Source organism: Aquarana catesbeiana, linkage group LG01, assembly GCF_042186555.1.
Source record: "Aquarana catesbeiana isolate 2022-GZ linkage group LG01, ASM4218655v1, whole genome shotgun sequence".
Classification (NCBI taxonomy): Eukaryota; Metazoa; Chordata; class Amphibia; order Anura; family Ranidae; genus Aquarana; species Aquarana catesbeiana.
The window spans coordinates 485,768,747-485,775,709 of record NC_133324.1 but is presented as its reverse complement, the minus strand read 5'-3'; the positions used below and the strand labels follow the sequence as shown (position 1 = coordinate 485,775,709).

General features: G+C 38.9%; 1 pseudogene; it reads left to right on the top strand.

Annotated features, from left to right (window-relative positions):
- The first annotated feature begins 707 nt into the window (after window positions 1-707).
- LOC141124537 (5S ribosomal RNA) lies at window positions 708-821 on the top strand (annotated as a pseudogene).
- The last annotated feature ends 6,142 nt before the right edge of the window (window positions 822-6,963 follow it).

Sequence of the window (6,963 nt, the reverse complement as noted above, 5' to 3'; positions counted from 1 at the left end):
TATTTATTAAAAAATTGGAAAACCATTTATCATTTTCATTCCACTTCACAATTATGTGCCACTTTGTGTTGGTCTATCACATAAAATCCCAATAAAATACATTTATGTTTTTGGTTGTAACATGACAAAATGTGGAACATTTCAAGGGGTGTGAATACTTTTTCAAGGTACTGAATATAGCAAAAAGAACCAAGGACACTGGCTTGTTTATTGATCACACGTCTCCATGTTGCCTGAACTGATCCTTTTTTCTGACCATGTCTCTGCCTTTGGCCTGAACTGACCCATCTGCATATCTGTATGACTATGTTCCTCTGAGACACCAATCCCAGCCCCTGTGAATAACTGCACTCCTGGAACCACAAGGACTCCTTTGTTCTTCCTTTCTTCAGCCTCTTGAACTTCCTGGTCAGTGAACATGACATTCCTGGGGGTATCCATGTACTAGTAGGCTAGGCGTTCTTGGTTTATAGGAACTGGGACTGCTATAGGTGATGCTACACTAAGCTATATTCTCTGACCACTCATATAGAGGCGACCATTACAGCACATTGACTTTGATAAAATTGATCCATGTAAACAGTGAAAAAATCTCAGGCATGTGGTATTGTCATACTCAGAAGGAGTAGCAAAATGTGTTTTGGGGTGTAATTCTAACTATGCCTATGCTGTGTGTGAGAACTATCTTATTAAATTGACAACCTTGGTCCTACAACCACCCTGAATGCATCCGATCTCGTCTGATCTCAGAAATTAAGCAGGGGCAGGCCTGCTTAGTACTTGGATGGGAGACCGCCTGGGAATAGCAGGTGTTGTAGGCTTAAAAAAAAAAAAAAAAAAAAAACTTTGCGTAAATAAAATGTTTCATTTTCTTACTGCATTTTCAAAAAAACTTGTGGCAAAAAATGAAGTCTTCAAAAGACTCACCATGCCTGCTAAAAATACTTTGGGGTGTGTGCTTTCCAAAATGTGGTAATTTTGTGGATGTTTCTACTTTCCTGGTGCTCCAGAGCCTCCAAAAATGTGAGTCAGGAAATTAGATGCGTAATCTATGCCTCTAGGATGCCTGAAGGTGCTCCTTGGATTTTGGGCCCCTCTTTTTGGCTATGTTGTGAAAAGGTCCCACACATGTGGTATCGCCATTCGCCGGAGAAGTAGCAGAATGTGTTTTGGGGTTTAATTCTAAGTATGCCTGTATGTAAGAAATACCTTATTAATTGACAACTTTGTGTAAAAAAAAAAAAAATACATTTTAATTTTCTTTTCCTTCTTTTTCCAAAAACCTTTGCCAAAAAAAATATATTTTCAAAAGACTCACTATACCTTTCAGAAAATACCTTAGAGTGTTTGCTTTACAAAATTGGGTCATTTTGTATGTGTTATTACTGTCCTTGTGCTCCAGGGCCTTCAGATGCGTAATTTTTTTCTTTTTTTGGGACCCTTTATACATCTATGCTGTTAAAAATCTCACACATGTGGTATCCTCATACTCAGGAGACATAGCAGAATATGTTTTGGGGTGTAATTATAAGTACAGTATATCTATGCTGTGCGTGAGAAATAACTTAATAACTAAATGACAACTTTGTAAAAAGCAAACAAATTTTATTTACTTTCTTCCTTTTCCATTCAGTATTTTAGGACGGATCAATTTTCATATTCAAATATTTTATTAAATCGAGTATCACAAAACCCATCACATGTAACATAACAGCTATCATAAATAGAGAATGCTTCCATGCAGGGAGTGTTACATTATCAAGTGCCATTAACGTGTCAAAACAAACGACAACTGTACACAATAAGCCAATCGACTTATGGACATAAATATTCTGTCAAATGATGGCTTTTAGCAACCTAATAGCTAAAGTAAATGTAGAAAAAGATACAGAACTGACGTTCAAATGGCCCACCCCAGCCATGGCCTGGGGGAAAACTAGGACCAAGCAAAGTCAGCGAATTATCCAGTAATGTACTAATAAAGAAAAAGGTAGAAGTAGTGGGTGGTAGAAAGGAGAAGGATGGTTTTGGGATTGAACTTGTCACGGTCCCAAGAGCACAGTCAATCGACAAGTATACCAGGACAGCTAAGGCGCTATAAGGGAGGCATCAAAATTAGGTTGCCAGATTTTGGAGTATTGTATCACCTTGTCCTGCAACGCTGCCTCTATCTAGGCATGTATCATTGCCTGGGTGACTCTATTTTCTGTTGCGACCGCACTAAGTACCAGCATCTTCCAGGCTTTGGCTATTGTCTGCTTCACAACAGTTGTGATGGAGAAGAGGAGGTGGCATTCGTTCCTGGTCAGCTCCAAAGGATTAAAGTTCAGCATGGTTATTCGTGGATTGGGTGAAATCGACTTGTCAAATAATGAAGACAAGATGGAAAAACTGTCTTCCCAATAAGACTGTACAATGGGACAAGACCACCATGTATGTAGATATGTGCCTGCAACCTGAAAACAACTGGATGAGTAGCCCGGGTCATATTTGGCTATCCTATGAGGCACTAAATACCAACGGGATAAGACCTTATCAGATGTCGCCAAAGCAACAACATTTGGGTAAACCTTACGTGTTGTCAGCCAAATCTCCGACCAATCCTCTGGATAAAGGTCTAGGGCTAGATCTGTAGGCCAATTATCAACATAAGAGATATAGGTTTCTTGCGAGCCACAAATGGACTGATGCCTCCAAGGAGTAAGCTAATTAAGCTGCAAGCACTAAACCACGTTTCATTGCGTGTAATATAATGCGTAAATAATAATTGTGCCCGCGCTAATATAATGTCACATATAAAACTCTCACATATAAAAAAAGAGATGCCGTGTGAAAATATTTAAATATAATAAATATATATGAAACCGTACATATAAAATAAAGTGCAAATATTTATCTATAATAGTCAATCATCAAGTGCATATGAAAAGTGCAATCGTAGTGATAATTATGGAAAGTGCAACGTGCTAAAATATAAATGCCAAACACTCTCCTGTGACATTTAGGTGTTCAACCTAATCAGCAAATGCAAATCACAAAAAACCAACGTAAATAAATAGTGTCCATAGAATAAGTGTTCAACATGCTTCTTCTGATAGGTGTCTGAATCACAACAAGCAAGATGTGCTCTCCCGTGACACCCCACATGTGCTTGCGCTCACCTTGAATCGTGTGACACAGTAATTAAACGGTGTCAAAATACGCATTGGGGCCACTCCTGGGCTCACTCAGGAAACAATGAAGCAAAACACTCCTCACAGGTAAAGCCAAGTTCCACATTCATAGAAGAAACAAAAAGGACTCCATAGTGTAATATAGCAAGGACATTTATTGGATGAAAAAAGTCCTCCAGGAGGGTACTCACATTAGATGGGTGCTACAGTGCACCAAACTATACAGTTGAAAAAACGAAAGCAGCTATTTGTATGGCGTGCGGTGTGGTATGTAAAATCCTCCTCCACTGCTGACAGCTCCGTCCTACCCCTCCCCGACGCGTATTCGGCACAGGGATCACGTGCCTTCCTCTGGGGGATATCATTGGACGGATGCACAGTGAGATATATATATATATATATATGTTGTCGGCGGCCATTTTGCTGAGGACCGCCGACAGCTGTAATAGGAAAACAAGTGGCTAAAGAGATCGGCTGGCGGCCATTTTGCCTGTGCCCACCAGTCTATAGTATGTTAGACTCCAATGGTGTGTGATAATTGGAAGGTGGAGCCCAGTCACCCAGCGTCCATCATCTAATAGAGCTATGTCGGCGGCCATTTTGCCTAAGACCGCAGACAGCTCTAGTGATGGGCTACACCATATAGTAAATGACAATGGTTATCATGAAATGACAGCAATTACCAGCTTCTTAATAGTTTATCAAATATTAAAATAAATCATAGTAGTAAATAGAGTGATCTTAATCAATTATAAGTAAGTTAATAATGTATATTAATAATAAATCAGGATAGAGCTGTGCATATAGGAGCCATACTGCACCGCACCTCATCTAACATTATAGATCAAATCAACCCTAATAAATCATCTTATTAAAACAAATATAAAGCTGCATAAACTCCCCTCCTAAGAGACTACTTAAAAATCACTTAAATCATAGAAAGATCCAAGTGCCGAATCCTCATATTAGAGTATAATAAATTTATTAAAATATGTTAAAATATGTTAAAATCAATACGTATCCATAACCTTCCTGCCATATCAAAATTACGGTTTATATAATATATCCTATAATATACAAATACATTTTAATAATTAAAATAAAATAAACTAATAAAACCAAATAAAACAGTACCAGTACAGGTACTAATGAAAATATATGTAGTAACCAGCGTGAAACATAATTTACATAAAAAACATCTGGGTGGTACAATGATCAAAAGCAATGCCCTTATTTATTAAATATTAAAACTAATTAAAAATTACTGAGGAAACATGTTAAATCAAAATCCCTATTAAGCCCCCCAGGGAACAGAGAACCCAATTGGTGTATCCACCAAGATTCCCGTTTACTAATATCTCTCGTAAAATTGGAACCTCTCCAGTGTCGTTTAGGGGCCTCTATCCCCCAGAATTTCATCCCCACCGTACTTTTATTATGCATTTTCTCGAAATGGATGTATAGATGGTGTTTGTCTGACCCTTTGCGGATGTTGCGTACGTGTTCCTCTAATCTGTCTTTTAGGGCTCTGATGGTGCGCCCTACATAGATCAAATTACATGGGCATTTTAAAGCATATACGACCCCAATAGTGTCACACGATATAAATTCCCTGATAGTATAAGATTGATGGGTTCTGGGATCATGGAATTCCTTTAACCTTCTATCATTCCCTGGAACTCTCACACAGCTGTAGCATCTACCACACCCATAAAAGCCCTTCAGATCCCAAAACATTCTAGGATTTGGGGGGGGTGGCTCGACTACATTGTGTACCAATATGTCCCTTAGATTGGGTGCCTTTTTAAAAACGATTTTAGGTTTCTCCGGGAGTACACTTTTAAGGTGAGTGTCCTGCTTTAGGACGTTCCAGTATTTACGTATGATTTTTTGTACTTCGTTATTTTGTAGGGAGTAATCAAGAACGATACTGATATTATCATTAATATTACTTTCCGTGATTTCAATCTTGTCTCTCAATAGGTTGTTCCTATCAAGACGTCCGACCTCCAATTTTTCTTTCTGTAAGAAATCACTCTGGTATCCTTTATCCAGGAACATGCTACTTAGCTTGTTGGACTGCAACTCATAGTCCTCATTTTTCGTACAATTTCTTCTCATCCTCATATATTGGCCCCTGGGAATGTTCTTCAGCCAGGGTTTGTAGTGACAGCTGGTAATGGGTATATAAGAGTTACGATCTGTTGCTTTAAAAAATGATCTGGTAATGATACCTTCATTGGTGTTAAAAATTTCCAGATCTAAGAAATGGATGCTTTCCTTATTAACATACCAGGTAAGGGAGATATTAAGATCGTTGTGGTTCATGGAATCCAGTAAATACATTAATGCCTCCATGCTCCCCTTCCAAATGATCAGCAGATCGTCAATAAATCTCCTGTATAATAAAATATTATCACATACTCCATTTAAAACTCCTTCCTCTTCCCATTTGGCCATATACAAGTTCGCTACGCTGGGGGCAAATTTCTCGCCCATAGCGACACCTTTTATCTGTAAATAAAACTTGTTCCCATACCAGAAAAAATTATGGCGTAAACAGAAATCTAAGCATTTAAGGATAAATATAACAAAATCTCCATCCGCGTGCTCTTCCTTCCTCAGGGCCCACTCAACTGCTTCCATGGCTCCCTCATGGTCTATGTTGGTATACAGTGAGGCTACGTCCCCTGTGGCCATAATAATATTATCCCGTGCGTTGCATTCACTTAATAGCTGTAATGTGTGCTTAGTGTCCTTGAGGTAGGCTTTTGTTTTTTTCACCAATGGTTGCAGGTGGATGTCTATATATTCCCCCAACCAGGAAGTTAAAGATTCAATGCCACTTACTATTGGCCTTCCCGGGGGGTTTGTACTATCTTTATGTATCTTCGGTAGGAAGTATATCACCGGTATCTTGCTGACTGTAGGGACAAGATATCTCGCTTCATGTTTACTCAGGAGTCCTTCTTCTTCATCTTCATGGACGATATTTTCTAATATACTTTTGAAGGATTTGGAAGGATTCCTGTCCAATGGTCGATAAGTGTCAGTATTGCTCAGTATTCGTTCCATTTCTACCTTATATTGGAACGAATACTGAGCGATACTGACACTTATCGACCATTGGACAGGAATCCTTCCAAATCCTTCAAAAGTATATTAGAAAATATCGTCCATGAAGGTGAAGAAGAAGGACTCCTGAGTAAACATGAAGCGAGATATCTTGTCCCTACAGTCAGCAAGATACCGGTGATATACTTCCTACCGAAGATACATAAAGATAGTACAAACCCCCCGGGAAGGCCAATAGTAAGTGGCATTGAATCTTTAACTTCCCGGTTGGGGGAATATATAGACATCCACCTGCAACCATTGGTGAAAAAAACAAAAGCCTACCTCAAGGACACTAAGCACACATTACAGCTATTAAGTGAATGCAACGCACAAGATAATATTATTATGGCCACAGGGGACGTAGCCTCACTGTATACCAACATAGACCATGAGGGAGCCATGGAAGCAGTTGAGTGGGCCCTGAGGAAGGAAGAGCACGCGGATGGAGATTTTGTTATATTTATCCTTAAATGCTTAGATTTCTGTTTACGCCATAATTTTTTCTGGTATGGGAACAAGTTTTATTTACAGATAAAAGGTGTCGCTATGGGCGCGAAATTTGCCCCCAGCGTAGCAAACTTGTATATGGCCAAATGGGAAGAGGAAGGAGTTTTAAATGGAGTATGTGATAATATTTTATTATACAGGAGATTTATTAACGATCTGCTGATCA